This window comes from Myotis brandtii, unplaced genomic scaffold, assembly GCF_000412655.1.
Source record: "Myotis brandtii unplaced genomic scaffold, ASM41265v1 scaffold10, whole genome shotgun sequence".
In the NCBI taxonomy this organism is placed as follows: Eukaryota; Metazoa; Chordata; class Mammalia; order Chiroptera; family Vespertilionidae; genus Myotis; species Myotis brandtii.
The window spans coordinates 438,747-457,163 of record NW_005353325.1 but is presented as its reverse complement, the minus strand read 5'-3'; the positions used below and the strand labels follow the sequence as shown (position 1 = coordinate 457,163).

The 18,417-nt window shown below is 39.4% G+C and overlaps 1 long non-coding RNA gene across 1 annotated transcript in view; it reads left to right on the top strand.

Moving 5' to 3' along the window:
• The window catches only part of LOC106725032, a 25,750-nt gene that overhangs the window by 1,800 nt on the left and 5,533 nt on the right, over positions 1-18,417 (top strand). Inside the window, exon 2 of the long non-coding RNA XR_001360883.1 lies at positions 234-246. This is a non-coding gene — a long non-coding RNA (uncharacterized LOC106725032). The remainder of the gene's footprint in view (positions 1-233; positions 247-18,417) is intronic.

The following is an 18,417-nucleotide window of genomic DNA, read 5'->3' as shown; positions in this document are numbered from 1 at the left end:
AGGGTGGCATCGCAACCTCCCAATCCGCCCTGCTCTGTGCATGACAGGGGGCGGTGCCCCAACTCCCCAATCGGCCCTGCTCTGAGCCTGACCAGGGGCTGCACTTAGGAATTGGGCCTGCCCTCTGCCACCCGGGAGCAGGCCTAAGCCAGCAGGTCGTTATCTCCTGAGGGGTCCCAGACTTCGAGAGGGCACAGGCCGGGCTGGGGGACCCCCCTCCCCCGCCCCCCAAGTGCACAAATTTTTGTGCACCAGGCCTCTAGTAAAATTATAATATAATATTTTGAGATAAACTTAATACTATGTATCATTAGAATATATATCATTATCTATTAAAGATATAATTTAAACTAGGATTTAGACAAAAAGACAAAATAATACCTTTATAAAACCTTATGGGTGAAAGTCTAACAAATATAAGGAGAAGCTCAGCGTAAACATTTAAAAGTTTGACTGGAATTTTCCACTTTTTTTTAATGAAGGTTGTAAGGAATTGTTGATATTGACTGAATCACACAGGTAGGCCAAATATATACCTTTGATTTTTACATCGATGCCTTCTTTCTGAATATAATCTGCCTCGACCATGATAAAAGAGTAATAAGCATATCCTGATTTTGCAGTGTCGTCATCAGTGATCATCATATGGACAAACTCATCTTCTGTGTAATGGATGGTCTTTTGTTAGAAACAGAAGGACCAACCTGAAAAACATGTACTCGCAAGAATGATTATTGAAGAGTATTTTCTATGGCCATAGATGATTAAATCACAGCTCCTAGTATGGAGCATGAGAATGAGTCATATGGGAAAATAAGTTTGAAATCAATGTGCATTCTGCAAGCACAGCATTTTATAGTTACGAGTATATTGTCCTTGTGTCTGTTACATTTCCTGAGGGCTATAGAGGATTTTAAAATACGTGGTGCATCTGAAAAAGAGCTCAAACATTCGTTTCTCTAAGAAATTGGAAATGAAATAGATGGCAAGAATGTCACCCAACATAAAATTGAGATAATGGTCTCCTGTGTATAGCATGCTTCAAACATAAATCATCACTGTTAGTGACAAGCAAGAATTTACAAAAGTGAGGTCTGCACTGTATCCATAAAAATATAGGCTGCATCCATGTAGTTACTGGACTTACTGCTTTTACAGAAATAGTTTATCCATTCAAACATTTGCTCAGGTTTAGACTATCAATTTTGCTGACTTTTCTCTAAATTGAAAAGATTTTGACTGAAGTAAGTGAACTAGCCAATTGTTTTGGATTCCTGTAGTTATATCTATGAATATGATGGCCAAAGAAATAGGAAATGACCCTGGCCAGTGTGGCTCCATTGTTTGAAGCGCTGTCTCTTGCACCATCCAAAGGGTTGTGGGTTCAATTTCTGATCAAAGCACATACCTGGATTGTGGGTTCAATCCCCAGTCCATTGGGGCACATAGGGGAAGCAACTGATTGATGTTTCTTTCTCACATTGATGTTTCTCTCTCTCTCCCTCTCCCTTCATCTCTCTCTAAATAATAATAATAATAATAATAATAATAGAGGCACAGTCTCAGGTGAGGATTTTAAAAAAGTAAGAAATGCTTATTTGTATAATATATAGTGCAAGGTCTAATTTTTAAAATCAAATATATATAAAAACTAGTATTAGGTACATTAGTAATTGTTAACATTTTAGTTCAATACTTAAGTTATACTGGTAGCATCATGAAAGGGAAAGTGAGTGAGTAAAAAAAAAACAGACTACAATCTCGAGCTGATAAAGGCCATATAGGACTTGCATAGGCCTATTTATGAAAGAGGAGTCACACCATGGTAGGCACAGTGCGGTGTTGTCATGGTCTTTATTTAGAAGTCCAATGTGAGTTAAATGCCATTTATGAATGCTGAGTTGAACAGAGGGGTGGGCTGTATTGAATTGTCTGTTGACAAGTCAGTATGACAATAATCTCATTCTAAGTTTTCTCTTAAGAAAGGTCAGAAATTGAGTTTCCCCAAATCCTTTTTCCAATGGTCCAGGTTAAACTTCTCCAACGAGAGGCACTCACTTGAGATTTGGAGGCTGAAAAGGGCAAGAATCATCATCTCTAAAAGCACTTATAGTCGGATGTGTGGTCAGGTGTGTGACTCACAGCCACTTGCTCCCCTGTGAGCTCTGGGAACAGCTCACGCTGCTACTGCATGAAATGATCATGCGTGGGAGCTTCCCAGAAAGTCCTATAATTTGTGTGTATCACCAGCAAACTCTTTGCTACTTCAAGCTGAGAAAAATCACTAGTAGTTTCCCTGACTTTTGCTTCCCCTGTTCTTCCAATTATTGGGTAAGTTCCTAATTCTCTATATTAATGTATTTAATACCTGAAAGTACAGAAAGGCTGCCGTTGACTAATATATTCCCATTGAAGGACATGTTTGAGAATTTCTAACACCACTTTTTGTCAGAAAACTTACTGCAGTGAAAGGTGAGAAATACGATCTTTTTCAAGATGGCTATATGCCAGCTTAAAATCCAGGATTCTATTACTAAGCAACAAGAAGAGTGTGATATTGATGGCAACCTTGCCTCCAATTACATGATCCATTTTTTTTTTGGAGAGGTTTTCTCTTATTCATTCGAGGAGTCTCTCTTTAGCTATTTTTCATACTACTATATTTAGAGGTCAGAAGCCTCAAGCTAAAGGACATAAACACCAGACATCTATATGAGAGAAATTCTCTTGTCTCCACTGGATTTTTTTACTTTATTTTCCCTATTAATTTACTCAAGATGTCATTTTGACCTTATCAAATTACACATGCACAAGCATTCAAGCATTATTTTACACCTCTCTGAGCCTCAGTTTCTTCAATTATTAAAGAGAAACAATAACACTTTTGCCCTGCTTACTTCTCAGGGATATTCTAGTAATAAAATGAGATAATTGCTCTGGCCCACTTTGCTCACTGGCTAGAGTGTTGGGCTGCAAACCAAAGGGTCGCAGGTCTAATTCCTGGTCTTGGGCATGTACCTGGGTTTCAGGTTCGATCCCCAGCCAGGTCAGGGCACATGTGGGAGACAACGAATCAATGTGTCTCTCTCACATGGATGTTTCTCTTGCTCCCTCCTCCTCTCTCTTTCTTTCCCCCTCAACCCCTCTCTCCCTTCTGGTCTCTCTACAAATCAATGGAAAAATATATTTTGGTGAGGATTAACAAAAAAAAAAATGTGCTGGACATAAAAACATTTTGTGACTGACAAAGCCCTATGCGTATTTAAAGCATTATAATTAGCATTACTTTCGTGACTGTACCAAAGTGTTCTATTGATTCATTTTGCAAAAGTCCTTGTCTCAGAAGGACTATCCATGGCTCTGGCAGGACCATGAAATGGATAAAGTCACCTTCTTTGCTATTTCTTCTGGCGCCTTTAAGTAACGCAGAGCCAAAAGGTCAGCTGAGTCATACTTCCCACAACAGGATGACCCCACAAGTGTGTTCTTGCCACTGGCAATGCTGCTTGTGAATCTTAACATTCACGGTCAGTGCTTCTGGGCTGACAGTTGGGATTTAAAATACTTGTAGCTAAATCATAAGAGCAGCTGAAAAGCACAGGCCATCTGCCGCAGGTGTGCACGAAAACACCCTCAAATTAATCAAGTCCACATTGACACCCATTAACAAACATTGAGTGGTGCAAGTTCTCGTCAGTAGCCTTATTCGGGGTAAGCTCCAGAATGAATCTCTAAGCTTTGTGTCTTACTCACAGGAAACAATCACTGTCCTCAGCCAGGTGTATTCTGACAGAATGCTGTTCACATGGCAACATCCATCAGCCCCGGTGGAAGCTGGCGACCTGGCACATCTTGGCTTTGCACCTCATCTGTCTGGTCTGGACATTTATTGAATAGATGCTTGTGCTGCAGACAGAATTTTATCTATCTCATTACAAACCATTGCATTGACTTCATCAGCCACAAAAATAGCCAAAGTGCACAGTAAGCCCTGGGCTTACATTCCCAGGAAGTGGAAGCCTACATGTGCAGTTTATCTTTGCTCTTCTTGAGTGCACGCATCTGCTTTGTGTGTCGTGCTTCTGACTGTCATGTATGTCATGTACTCATGATGCTCATGGAACATCCAAGTCCCCATGCTCAGCTTCCATACATGCTCCAGGTATACCAGAAAACTCCCAGCTAGAAATTTCAATTATTTTTTATTGGGAAATAGTTGAAATAATCTATCTTGAAATGGGTCTTAAATGATCTGACATATGTTCTTATATCATAATAGAAGCTGCTTTATAAGGAGTAGCCTGGCAATAAGCCAGTGGATTATACTCAAATACATGTAGATTTATCGATTCTTACTACCCTTTCCTCCTCCATTAAACAAAATAGTGTGCACATGTATATACTTATGATTGGAAAAAAAACTAAAAAAATACTCCCCAAACAGAGATTTCTTAGTAAAAGTTTTGTGGGAAATTTAAGTAAAGCCAGGAGACTTAAGCCTATAGCCCTGCTGTAGCCACTGGCCCTGTGCCATTATTTGGCACTCCCAATGTGGCTACTGCAACTCAAGATCTCAATATTAAATTTAATTTGTTTGAATTTGCATTTAGAAACAAATGGTGTATATATTTTTTCCATTGAACATAGTTCTAAACTCACTTTAACCATTGAAAATTTAAGTCCAAATTGAGAGGTGCTATTAGTGTAGAATAAACAACAGATTTTGAAGACTTATTATAAAAAACAATACTATAAAATATTAAAAATGTAGAATAATATCTCAATAATTAAATATCTCAATAATATGTAGAATAATTTCTCAATAATATATCAATATCTCAATATTGACCATGGATTAAAATGATAATGTTTTAGACATATTGGGTTAAATATATTGTATTATTGATTTTTAAGAGTTTTTATTAAAAATGTTTAATGTTGACATTATTGCAGACTTCCTCCCAAATTAGTATCACCTGTTTACTTTTGTTTAATGTGGCTACTATAAATTTTACATACACATATGGTATATGTTACTTGCATTATATTTTTATTAGACAGCATTGCCAAAAAGACATAGTCAACAAAGTTTCCTATCTCTTGATATCTCCCTTTACTTTCAGTGAGGTTTACTTTGAATTCCTACCCAAGAGTCTATATTTCCAGACCTGTTTTGGTTCAGGCATGAATGCATACAACAGACTAACATCTCAGAGGATAGGGTGTGTGCGTGGGGAAGGCGGGGGACAGGAAGGGATTAACCAAAGGACTTCCAGGCATACACACACAGACCGTAGACACAGATAATAGTGTGGTGAAGGCCTGGGACTGGGCAGGAACTGGGTGAAGAGGGGGTAAAGGAGGAGAAAATGGGGGACATCAGTAATATTGACAACAATTAAAAACAGAGTCCTGATATTTTAAAAATATTTTTTAATTATTAAAATAAAAATATAATGTTAAAAAGTAACCCAAACTGTTTTGCAGCAGAGGGAGATTCTGATCCTACTGCCAAAAATAAAAAAAGAAAGGAATATTTCCCCAAGCCCTTTTATTAAATTATACATTTCTTGAACAAAGGACTCTTTATTTTTTATTTTATGTGTGGAATTACTACCATGTGCCAGAAACTATTCCAATTAAATCATACCTTGTGTATTAACTTACACATTTTGGGTTCTCAGTAATATTTTTAACTTAAAATATTTCAGTGCTATAATATTATCCTCTTGACTATCACTTCTTATTTTACAGTTCAAGTGTAGAAGTGATAAGAAATCAGATAATTTCTGCAGAAATAATAAAATAGACCTTCTGAGTTATCTAACATCAAATTTTTAATGTCCTCTATCCTTGTTTCATAAAAATAGAGGACAAAAGTTGCCCATGTATTTGCCATTTCACACTATTTGGATTCTGGATGAGAGAATAAACATTTTATGAATATAAGACAACATACCCTCCTTTACTAGTAGAAAATACTTCCACTTTTAGTGTCATTTATGCCTTTGTCACGGTACTACTTATAAAGCACAGCTATTCACCTAGATATAACATTATTCTTTGATATCCACAGAGCTTCTGATTTTATACTCAGAACTCATTCTTGTCTGAAAAGACAGAATGAGTAATGCCTTGCTTAAACTCAAGATGAATAGCAAACAACTTGTCTAACACAGTAGGTGTTCAGAAATATTGCTTAAGGAACATGTTCTAAACTGTGAATAATTGTGAAAGGTTTTCCAGGAATCAGTATGCAGGGCTTGCTGGTGAGTGTGATTCATTATATATGCCTTTGGACATCTCAGGCAGAGGTAATAAAGTATCAAACACGGTAAGTGGCAATTTCAACTAAGATAAGACCCCCAGGTAAGATGTGTTTATGATTACCTAAAGTTCTAACAGTATTTTTATGGGCAAGGAACATGTTTGAGATTGACTACATATCCACTTTCTTATCCCTGAACATCAAACATAACATAAAGTATCTTCTCCTGTATTTTGCTACGCCTTTATTTTAGTACTCAAATTTCCACCAGAAACTCTGTTTAATTGAAGTATAACATACAATCCTTTATGCCTTCCAATTAGAACAGTCTCCAGAGATTTCTTTGTGTGAAGGAGAGTTATGACATTTCTAGTCGTTCATAAGGCAATGTGAATTTGGTTAATTATCTTCATTTTCTTCTGCAGCTAGGAGATCATAGATTTTTTCTAACATCCTAGAAAAAAATTTTAAGTGAAAAAATAAGTTATAATATAATTGCCTTATCCCACAGTTATTCCCAAACAACAGGTATAACTGGGATGTTAAAGCAAAACTAAAATGTATAATTGCCTTATCCCACAGTTCTGGCTGAGCAGAATTGAGTTAAGTGTTTTGTTGGTAAAATAAAAACCAAGTAACATTAGAAACTGAAGTATTTGGGGGATACATAAGATCCTTCCTTAAATAAGAGGTATACATTTGAGACTTCAGAAATAAGGTATGGGTAAAGGTTAAAAAAGAAAAATAAAGATAGTAAAACAAACAAACAAACACAAAAATCTAAAAGATAACTAGGAACCAGTGTGAAGTTATGATCATATGTCATGGCAATAAGGTCAAGGATAAAAAAGGATTATGGGATCTTCATCAAACTATAGCAACTCCAACCCATGAAGTTCCCAAAGGATGGGTATCTTGCCAAGGAAATGGTAGCAGCATTTTATCACTATCTGAATGTGTTTGAAAACCAACTACATACAATCCAGATAATTTGGACTGGATCATAGGGCAGAGTTCTTTTCTAAACTCCTTCCCAAACAAGGTTCATGCAAAAGATAACTGTAACCTGAGAGAGAGAGAGAGAGAGAGAGAGAGAGAGAGAGAGAGAGATACAGACAGCAAAGGAGAGGCCCTTACCTGCCCATCCATAAAGGTAGTGTGCAGAAGAGCAGAATCATCAAGAACACAGCCAGAGCTGTAGCTCAGGTCTAGCTACACTATGAGAGAAGAAAAAGCAGCGAGCTGATGACCAAGTTTTCCGTGGGTTCGCTTACTGTTAAACAGCATGAAAGAAAAGCTAGAGGAGGAACCACTGAAAAGTCATTCCCATGTTCATGACATTTTAACATACAGTGTTTTCAAATGGACCTATTCATTTCTTTTGGTAAAGCATAAATTGGCAACTCCTACTTTATTCTCTTTGTTCAGAGTCAATAACATATTCATTCATAATAAAAGCAGCAAATTATTCCTCCAGAACTCAACATTTCTGTCTTCTTTAACTAATGAGCTAATAGTGTATGCACATTATAAATACATACACACTTAAAAGAACTCCTAATACACTCTCCTCACTTCATACATATCTCCATTTAACTTGTGTTACCTGTATACTACAATTAGTTTGGTTTTGTCATTACAAATGTAATAACATTGCTTAGAGTGAAACAAGAATGGTGCTGCATTTTGTAAACTAGAAAACAAGGTTTATATTTATAAAGTCACTTTCCAAATCTGGGAGGCAATAGATGGTGACAACAGACCTCAAGATGTATCATCCTATATAATAAAAGGGTAATATGCAAATTGACCCTAACAGCTGAATGACCAGTCATTATGACACGCATTGACCACCAGGGGGCAGATGCTCAATGCAGGTGCCCCCTGGTGGTCAGTGCGCTTCCACATGGGGAGCACCACTCAGCCAGAAGCCGCCTCCCCTCGGGCCTAAGTCATTAGTTGGACATCCCCCGAGGGCTCCTGGGCTGCCAGAGGGATATCTGTCTGTCAGCTTAGGCCCAATCCCCTGGGGAGTGGGCCAAAACAGTCAGTCAGACATCCCCTGAAGGCTCCCGGACTGCGAGAGGGTGCATGCTGGGCTGAGAGCGCCCCTGAGTGCATGAATTTTCATGCACCAGGCCTCTAGTATGATTATAATAGCATGTCCTTCCCATAATTCCAAAATGCCATTCCAGATATAATGTATTACTAGAATAGATGGCGCTCAACATATTTTAGGTGAAAAATAAAAATTATTTTGAAACCAGTAGTAAGGTATTCTGTTTTTGAATTATGAGATAGCCAAGTTAAGCACATTAAGCTTGTACTCTCTGATTTGTCTCTGTGTCAATGTTGCTATTCATATCTGCCTAAGTATTTGTGTGTGTGTGTGTTCGTATAAAGTGAAGGGTAAGAAATCACTGTAGACATTGCCAATTAGGTTATAGGTAGTTTTTTTTTAAATAACATTTCCATTTTTCTATATTCTTTTTCTTTAAAAAATCAATATAGATCTTTCAATTTGTCAACTATATTGTAATTTTTATTTTATTTTATCCTCACCTGAGGACATATCCAGAGAGAAGAAGGGAGAGAGTGAAATAGAGAGAAAGAAAGAGAGAGAGAGAGAGAGAGATCGGCCACCCTTTGCATGTTCCTTGACTGGGGACCAAACCCACAACCCAGGTACGCACCTGGATTGGAAATTGAACCAGTAACCCTTCGGTGCACAGGACGGCATTCAACCAACTGAGCCACTCTGGCTGTGCTATATCGTTTTCTTAAATGAGATGCAGTTATAACATATTCATGTGTGTTATAATTTACTTCCTTGAAACTTCACTATTTTTTCTAATATTCATAAAGTTTTTCAAGTCTGAATTATTTGAAAATCTAATATTTTTTTTAGTGGTTGCATTTTACAATATAAACACAATAAAGGAAATGTTATGATATATAGAAGTAGTCTTGCAGGAAGAGAAGTTAATTTAGAAGTCAAGTTCAAGGCCTTCATTTTTACAGTGAAGCAACTGGTATGTGCCGAGCCAGCTCAGCCAAGGGTTTGAAAGCCTGAGTGAGGGAGTGAAGGATGAAGAAATGACAGACAAAGAGAATAAGCTGGGTCTAGGTGGATCTTCCTGTGCCTGGCTGAGGCCACAGAGAGAGATCCACAGGCAAGCTGAGCCTTTATTTTATAGCCAGAGGTAAACAAGGTAGTGTTCACCATAGTTACAATGTTCTTGTGAGTTTCACTTGTTTTGGCAGCACTTGCTGCACCTCCCACAGCCCATTAGCTACCTAGGAAGGATCTAGGGAGCCTCATAAGGTAAAGCCTAATTATGCTAAGAGGACTGTACCCTCTAAGCTGGGACTTGTTTGTGGCTTTGCCAACAGATCAGTCTGAGGCTTAGCCCTATAGCTGCGCCCTACACTGATAGATATGATTTTCTCAAGAAGAAGTGTCTTATTCATAAAATTTATTATTAAATAATTATGGTTAGTACTGCTATGCCAACAACATTTCATGATAATATCAAACTATGAGGTTGATTTTGTCCTAGGTCTGTGGTCAGCAAACCACAGCTCACAGCCACATGTGGCTCTTTGGCCCCTTGAGTGTGGTTCTTCCACAAAATACCACGTGTGGGCGCGCACGTACAGTGCGATTGAAACTTCATGGCCCATGCACAGAAGTCGGTATTTTGTGGAAGAGCCACACTCAAGGGGCCAAAGAGCCGCATTGTGGCTCACGAGCCGCGGTTTGCCGAGCCACAGTTTGCAGACCACTGTCCTAGGTAAAAGAGCAAACAGGTACTTTTGTTGGGGAGAGGGGGGGAAAAAAGATGAGTCAGGAGATTCATAGAGACTTAGCTATATATCATGACTGTGCTTTTATATTATTTAAGATTCCTATGTTATTCATTCTTTTTATATTAATCTAAATTTGGCCAATTTAGACAATTCTGAGTCTTTAATAAAATTTATAAATGAAAATTACAATAATTTGAACTTTTTAGGTCTAGCAAACATAATTTTTGTTCCTTTTAAAAGAAAAATGTAAGGCTTTTATTAGTTTGGTCGGGTTCAAAAGTTGTTTTTTTTCCCCATTTTCTCTAAAGCTGGCTTGTCATTACTTTGTTCAGGAAGGATTGGCAAGTGTAGAATTTTTCCTATGGAAGTTCATTATTGCCTCATGCCAGATAAGTTTTTGCGCTCTCATGGTCATGAGCCACAGCCACTATTGCATCCACACATAGCTCATTTTATAATACATCACTATTTTAGCTACAAAAGTAAAATATTGTTACAGCAAGTTTAGAAAACAGAGAAAAAACACTCATTTTCTACCTAAGTACTTCTCTTCCATTTTCTCATTCAATTTTGTTTCATCCATCTATTTTGCTTACTTATGATAATCCTATATAATAAAAGCCTAGATGGCGTCACACGACGCCCTCGCATGATATCATCACAAGATGGCCGCCATGATGTCATCACAAGATGTCCACCACAAGATGGCCACCACAAGATGGCCGCCACAAGATGGCTGGCAGGGGAGGGCAGTTGTGGGTGATCAGGCCAGCAGGGGAGGGCAGTTGGGGGTGATTGGGCTGGCAGGGGAGGGGAGTTGGGGGCAATTGGGCTGGCAAGGGAGCAGTTAGACGTCAATCAGGCCAACAGGGGAGTGGTTAGGGGGCGATATGGCTGGCAGGCAGAAGCAGTTAGGGGCAATCAGGCAGGCAGGCAGGCGATCAGTTAGGAGCCAGCAGTCCCGGATTGTGAGAGGGATGTCCGACTGCTGGTTTAGGCCCGATCCCGCAGTCAGACATCCCCCGAGGGGTCCCAGATTGGAGAGGGTGCAGGCTGGGCTAAGGGACACCCTCTCCCCAATCCCCCCGTGCATGAATTTTGTGCACCGGGCTTCTAGTAAAGTATATATTAGTTATGGCCTATCTTCTGACCTCTGATAATTGAAGAAGGAACTCATATAGGATGTGCCAGCAATTATTTTTGAACACCTTAATTTCCCCTAACAATAGGCTGACCTTTAGGAAATGTATAACCTGTTTGTATATACAAAAGACATAACAACCTTTCTCATTCTATAAGAAACAGACCAGTTATTATTCTTTTTCTTTCCCTCATCACCACTATGAAAATTTTGATTTCCTTTGCAAGCTTTTAAAAGAACCTCATCTAATCTTTAGGACTGAAACCTAGATTCTAGGACATGAAAGAGATAATATTGTATTGAGTAAAGCTTTGGTGAACACGGAGTGGGCTTTCTGAAAGCTGCAACATTTAGTACAGTTGTTCTGCTAGCCTTGCCCAGAAAAATAATGTTGACCCTTCTAGACAGGAGATTACAGTGAAAATGTCAAACAAGCCCATTGTTCTCTTTCCTTCATTTGAACATTTTTGTTATTTTACTGACATCAATAGAGCCGCCACACAGACACACTCCAGCACTTAAAAGCCAATAGAATACAAAAAAAAAAAAAGCCAATAGAAAATAACACAGAGCAAAAGCATAATGCACTTGGGCAATAGCAATATCCAGACAGGTATTTATCACATGTAATGGGGAAAAAAATTGGACTGTATTTATCTTATATAAACATATGTTCTCACAGATAAGTCTACACATAGGCTATAAGCAGAATACAATGTTTTCACTTTTATTCTGATCCATATTTTCATAATTATGTCATCTCTCTGTTGCATGTAAAACCGTTATTTGATTTTTCAATGTGGATTTCTTGTATCCCTGCATGTTATCAGTAATTCATTCAACAAATATTAGCTGAAGGCCCTCTATGTGCCAGACACCTTTCTAGGTGGTGAACACAGATTCCTACATTGTAAAGCTATCTTTCAAGTCAGGAAAGACAGACAAAAATCGATAAACTCAATAAATGTGGGGGTTAGGAGGAAGTGAGTGCTACAGAAACCAAGGAGGGTCAGGAACGCTGTGGGGAGGATGGTCTGCAGTGTTAAATAGGGTGGTTTGGGTAGCTGCTGGCAGACAGAGCAGTCACAACAAAGGAACTACAGCAGAAGTGTGTGGCCTTTTAGGAAAGGATAACCAGGATGAAGGAGAAAGTCATCAGAGAAAGTGTCAGACAGGTCAGGCGGGCCTCCCACCCAGGAGTGTGGCCCACAGGAAGGAGTCCACTTTCATTCTCAGAATGGGAACCCATGTAGGATAGCCAGATTTAGCAAACAGAGAGCTACCCAATTAAACATCAATTTCAGATACTCAATCAACCTATTTTTTAGTAAAAGTATATTCTATGCAATATTTGGGACATATTTACACTGAAAAAGTATCTGATTAATTTCAGTATAAGTATGATGCCTGCACTATGTGGGACCTGCTTATTTATAAAGTACTGTAAGTTTTTCTAAAATCCCAAGTGAACTGGGTGCTCTGTGTTAGTCTGGCAACCCTAAACCACGGGGGAGTTTTAAGCAGAGGAATCACACGGCCTGACTTATTTGAAACGATCACTCTGACTAGAGGATTCCTGTAAAAGAATCTGTTCACAGAGTGAGGTGTTTAAAATGATCACTGCCGCCTGGAGAATAAACTGCTGTGGGGCAAGGGCAGCAGCAGGGTGGCTGTCGCAGTGGCCCCTGGGGGAGATCATGGAATATGTTTTCATTGATTTCAGAGAGGAAGGGAGAGGGAGAGATGGAAGCATCAATGATGAGAATCATTGATCTGCTGCCTCCTGCACGCCCCACACTGGGGATCGAGCCTGCAACCCGGGCATGTGCCCTGAGTGGGAATTGAACCATTGACCTCCTGGTTCTTACCAGTTCTTTTGAAAATGACAAATAAAGGGTAGGGGAGGATGACTTTATTGCAGACCTGAATAAGAAGGTACAAATGCAAAGGAGGACTCCGGACTGGAAATCAAATCACGTGAATCCTTTGTCACATGTATGTATGTGACTTAAGATGAGTTACAGCCTCTCAGAGCTCTGGGCTTCTCTTTTGTGAGTGTGGAAATAAATTCTCACCTTCTTTTTACCTCACCAGATTGTTGTGAGGACCAAAGGAGCCTGGATGCTTTTGATTGCAATGTGTCATCTAAGTACTAGTTGCTGTAAGAATTGAGGTTACAAGTAAATCATATAGATAAAACCATGCAAGTGGGAAAACAAAGGATTCAATGGGCTGAAGAAATGTGGAGATGTGCTACTCTTCTTTCAAAGGAAAGACAACTAAAGCAAGCATTTTTCTTCTAAGTAACAAATCAAAAACACCAAGAATGCATAATAGCCTTTGGAAAATCATGTACGTGTCTCAATTTTACCTTTCTTCTTTCCACTTCATCTTTCTTTTCAACAGAAGCAGGCAGGCAGCGTATATTAGCACACATTCTTTAGAGTGTAATGTTTTCCGCTGGGAGAAGAAAAGTAAATTTCATGAACAGTCAATTGCTCCTTATTCAGAAAATTATTTAGGAATCACAGTGGAATACAGTCAGGTGATTAATGTGGAAAGAATCAAAGATTCTGCTGTAGTCTCAAGAAGAATAGATTTGCCAGTGTTGAAATCAACATGTTAAATGAAGTAAGGAACCGGAAAAGAAACATGGCCAGCATCCATTGATCCAGCCATCCATTTATTTAATAATTATTACTTGAGTTCTCATTATGTATAAAAGTCAATGGGATATTCAAACTAAATAAAATAGAACCACTACTCTCAAAAGATAACCAAAATATTAGGTAAAATGTGATAAGTACTAGAGGAGAAATATAGATAACATGCTGTAGTAGTACAGAGGGAAGACTCGGCACAGCAAGTGTTAGAGAAGGCTACAGATACAGCAGCTATTGTCAGGTAGTGGCCTACCATGTGGAATAATGGCATAGCACACCATGGTGACAAGAGAAGGGATGGAGAAAGCTAAGTGTGCAAGTTGGGTTATCCAACATTATGGAAAAATATGAACTGTCAGATGAAGGAAGATAGTTTTATTATGTTGGGAAAAGGAAGCTATTAGCCCTGGTTGGGTAGTTCAGTTGGTTGGGGTGTTGTCTCATATACCAAAAGGTTGCCAGTTCAATTACTTGTCAGAGCACCTACAGGAAGCAACTGATTTCTCTCTCTCTCTCTCTCTCTCTCTCTCTCCCTATCTCTCTAAACATCAATAAAATCATATCCTCAGGTGAGGATTTTTTTTTAAGTAAACTATGGAAGTCTTTTGAGCTGAACGACTACCAGAGCCAAGATTTTAAAATCAATGTGACAGCATCTACCAGAAGAACTGGATGCTGGGAGACAAACTAGAAAACTGTTACAACCATGCAGTGGAAAGGTGACATAGAATGAAGAGAATTTATTTGTGAGTTATGTGTCAGGGAGGAAAATAATTAAATGAGACAATTTAAAACAGGGGTGGCTTACACATGATAGAAATTCATCTGTTTCTCATTTAAGAGAGAGCAGAAAGGCTGAGGGTGGGAGGAGACTTAGTGTAGTCAATCATAGAACAGGCATAGGAACCAGACAGACATGGGCTGGTATTCCAAAATGTTCCAGAGTTGACCCTGGACAAGTGAGTCCACCTTTTTGATCCTGAGGTTTCTCATTTGTAAAAAGGGGGAAACGGGATGGTTTTAATGAAATGACATGTCTACTATACCTAGTCCAATCCCTGACTCTCAAGTTTTTAACAATGTGGAGAGACAAGTCATCTGAAAACTGTGATATATCTATTTCAATTAGTTTTGCAAAACCCACTTTCCTGCCCATAAGTCTGGTTCACCTGTCTCTATACCTGAAATGAAGAAAGGACTGCTAGAAACATTGCCAGTGTTGGTGGAATGTGAAGTATTCTGGAGACAAGGGATGTACATATCTCTAAGTTCTTCACAAATTATAGAATCCAATGCATATGGGAATTAATGCTCATGTGAGTTTGGCTGTCAGAGATGGTTCCCAGACTTCCCAGCTGCTAACCAATTATAGTGTTTTCAAAGGCGGGAGGTAAGTCAGACAGTCTGCTGAGAGAGAAGAAACTGGAGAGCAAGTCAAGCAAGAGAGCTGAAACAATTGAGCATGAGTATTTTTATTAAAAACTGGTCAGCTATCCCAGCTGGCATGGGTCAGTAGTTGAGCATCAACCTATGAACCAGGAGGTCATGGTTTGATTCCAGGTCAGGGCACATGCATGGGTAGGGGCTAGATCTCCAGTGTTGGGGCCTGCAGGAGGCAGCCAATCAATGATTCTCTCTCATCATTGATGTTTCTATTTCTCTCTCCCTTTCCCTCTTTGAAATCAATAAAAAAAAACACACATTAAAAAAAAACTGGTCAGCTGGAGACTTACCTTTTAGAGACAGATGCTGAAATATTTACAGATGAAGTGATATAATGTCTGGGAATTGCTTTACTTGGGGCAATAACTGAGGATGCAAATAAATTTGACTATCTCTTTTAAAAGAAAGAGAGAGAGAGAGAGAGAGAGAGAGAGAGACCGGCCAGTGTGGTTCAGTAGTTGAGCATTGACTTATGAACCACGGTCACAATTTGATTCCAGGTCAGGGCACATTCCTGGGTTGCAGGCACGGTCCCCAGTAGGGGTTGTACAGGAGGCAGCTGATTGATGTTCTCTCTGTCCCTCTCCCTAAAATAATTTTTTTAAAACATATTTTTAAAGAGAGAGAGAAGGTAATTAGCAATGCTCAACTTATATATTGAATTCATGGAGTCTTTAGAGGATTAGCCCTTTCTCATGTTTATCAGGGTAGTGACTAGATTTCCATTATCCCCTCCTAATTGCAGGCCTGAATAATAAAGAAGTACAACAAAGGACCTCCTCGCCTCTGAATCATATATGAATTGATGGCCAATTTAATAGGACAGGAGGGTTGGGAAGAAGCAAGAAAATTAGAGATGTCATCAAAGTTGTAATACTGAGTTAATGTCTGTAACTTTAGAGAAATACTAAAATCATCAAAGGGCTAAGTTTGAAGAAGAGAGAAGGGTAATAGGATCAGGTTAAAATATCCCCAAGCATAAATGTATGTTCTCTGTTGCAGATATTTTAAAGCACTGGAATTCATCATATTTTATTATAGCTTAAAAGAATCTGGCATAATGAATGTCACGTTGATTTGTTGGTTTCTTTATTGGAAATTGGTTATCTGTCTCGTGATTGTTTTTGAGGGAGTGTCCTTGGCTTTCCTAGCCCTATGGTACATTTCAAAGGTAAATGCTATTATAAAATTATTTTTACCATTGTTTTTGCTTTCCCATCACTACCTTGTTTGAAAACTCTTAGAACATTAGTGAATTTTAATTTCACCTGATCACACAGTATTGTACTTACAATAGAAGGCAATGGAGATATTGAATTATTTCACTCACTCATTCAACAAATATTTATGAGCACCTTTCCTATGTCAGACACAGTTCCAGGTGCTGAAGATAAGGTAGTGGGAGACAGACAAGGGATTTTCCCTTAAAAACTTACATTTTAGAAGGAGTATGGTAAGGATTAGGGAAGTCAGATTATCAGCAAATACACACACACCGAAATATATAGTTGTAGAAAGCGGAAAGTGGAACTGAGAAATAGAGCACCAAAAGCAGGATCGTGACACAAGATTGATGAGGGACAGAGGGGACATGAGTCATGTGTCCAGCTGGACAAAAGCCCTGCAAGCAGAGGCGAGAGCAGATGCAAAGTGAAAAGACAGAAGAAGGAGAAATGACTGCAAGAGTAAAATCAGACTGTGACTTGTAACACATGGAAAGGACGTGACTTTCATATATTTCTAAGTGAATCAAATGAATGAATGGAAGGATGCATGGAACGAGGAAAAGTCAGATGGACTACAGAATCAGATGCAATATTTCAAACTGGTCTGAAGAGATTATTGGTTTATAGATAATGACAGTGCCTTAGAAAAGAAATCACCTCTCAAAATATTCTATAACTGTTCAATTTGCTTTCATTTTGTACTGATCTTGAAGAGATTTGACCTAAAACACCAACCACCAGAACTAAATTTAATGTGTGCGAATCTGTGATATCTTTTGAATGTGCATTGTCTAACACTTCCCTCCCTACAGGCTGAATTGTGACTTCTGTGATCTTCTCAGAGCTATTTCCTTCTGTTATGGAACACACTGCTTCAAGTTCCAAGCTCATGGTAGGTCTCCATGGTTACAAGAGGACACACTGCCTCTCTATGCCCAGAAGAGCAGGAGTTATTTTCACCTGAAAATGAATAGCACACGGGCTGCATTTTCAGAATGACATATTCAAACATGAGTAACAGGTTTTTTATTCCAATATAAACAGAATGCTTTTAAGTCACATTAAAGAAAGGATGAAGAACATTAATGCAGGCACTTATTCCAGTCCACAGTGACACATGTTCAAGAACATGAACCCAACAGGTCAACTGTGCAATTATGAATTCACTAAACACTGCACTCAGAGTACAAATCTCTTTCTAGAATTAGAGAAAGAAGTAAGCTGAGAAATTAACCAATAATTGGTGTAACAAAAAACCTATTTTCCAAGAATTATGACATGTATAATAATTATTATAAATACTAGAGGCCTGGTGCACGTATTCCTGCACCAGTGGGGTCCATCGGCGTGGCCTGCAGGGATTGGGCTGAAAGCAGCATCCAACATCCCCCGAGGGATATAGTAGTGTGCAATGCAGCAGGGGGCCGGGTAAGAGTTGCTCCCGTTCATCCCGGCCCTGCTCATCCCAGTCAGCTGAGCGGGGCTCCCATGTGGGAGCACATTGACCACCAGGGGGCAGCTCCAGCATTGAGCATCTGCCCCCTGGTGGGCAGTGTGTGTCATAGCAACCGGTTGGACAGTTAGCATATTAGCCTTTTATATAGAGAGACTAGAGGCCTGGTGCACAAAAATTTGTGCACTCGGGGGGCAGGGGTAGGGGGGTCCCCCAGCCCGGCCTGTGCCCTCTCCCAGTCTGGGACCCCTCGGGAGATAACGACCTGCTGGCTTAGGCCTGCTCCCGGGTGGCAGAGGGCAGGCCCAATCCCTAAGTGCAGCCCCTGGTCAGGCTCAGAGCAGGGCCGATTGGGGAGTTGGGGCGCCGCCCCGTCATGCACAGAGCAGGGCAGATCGGGAGGTTGCAATGCC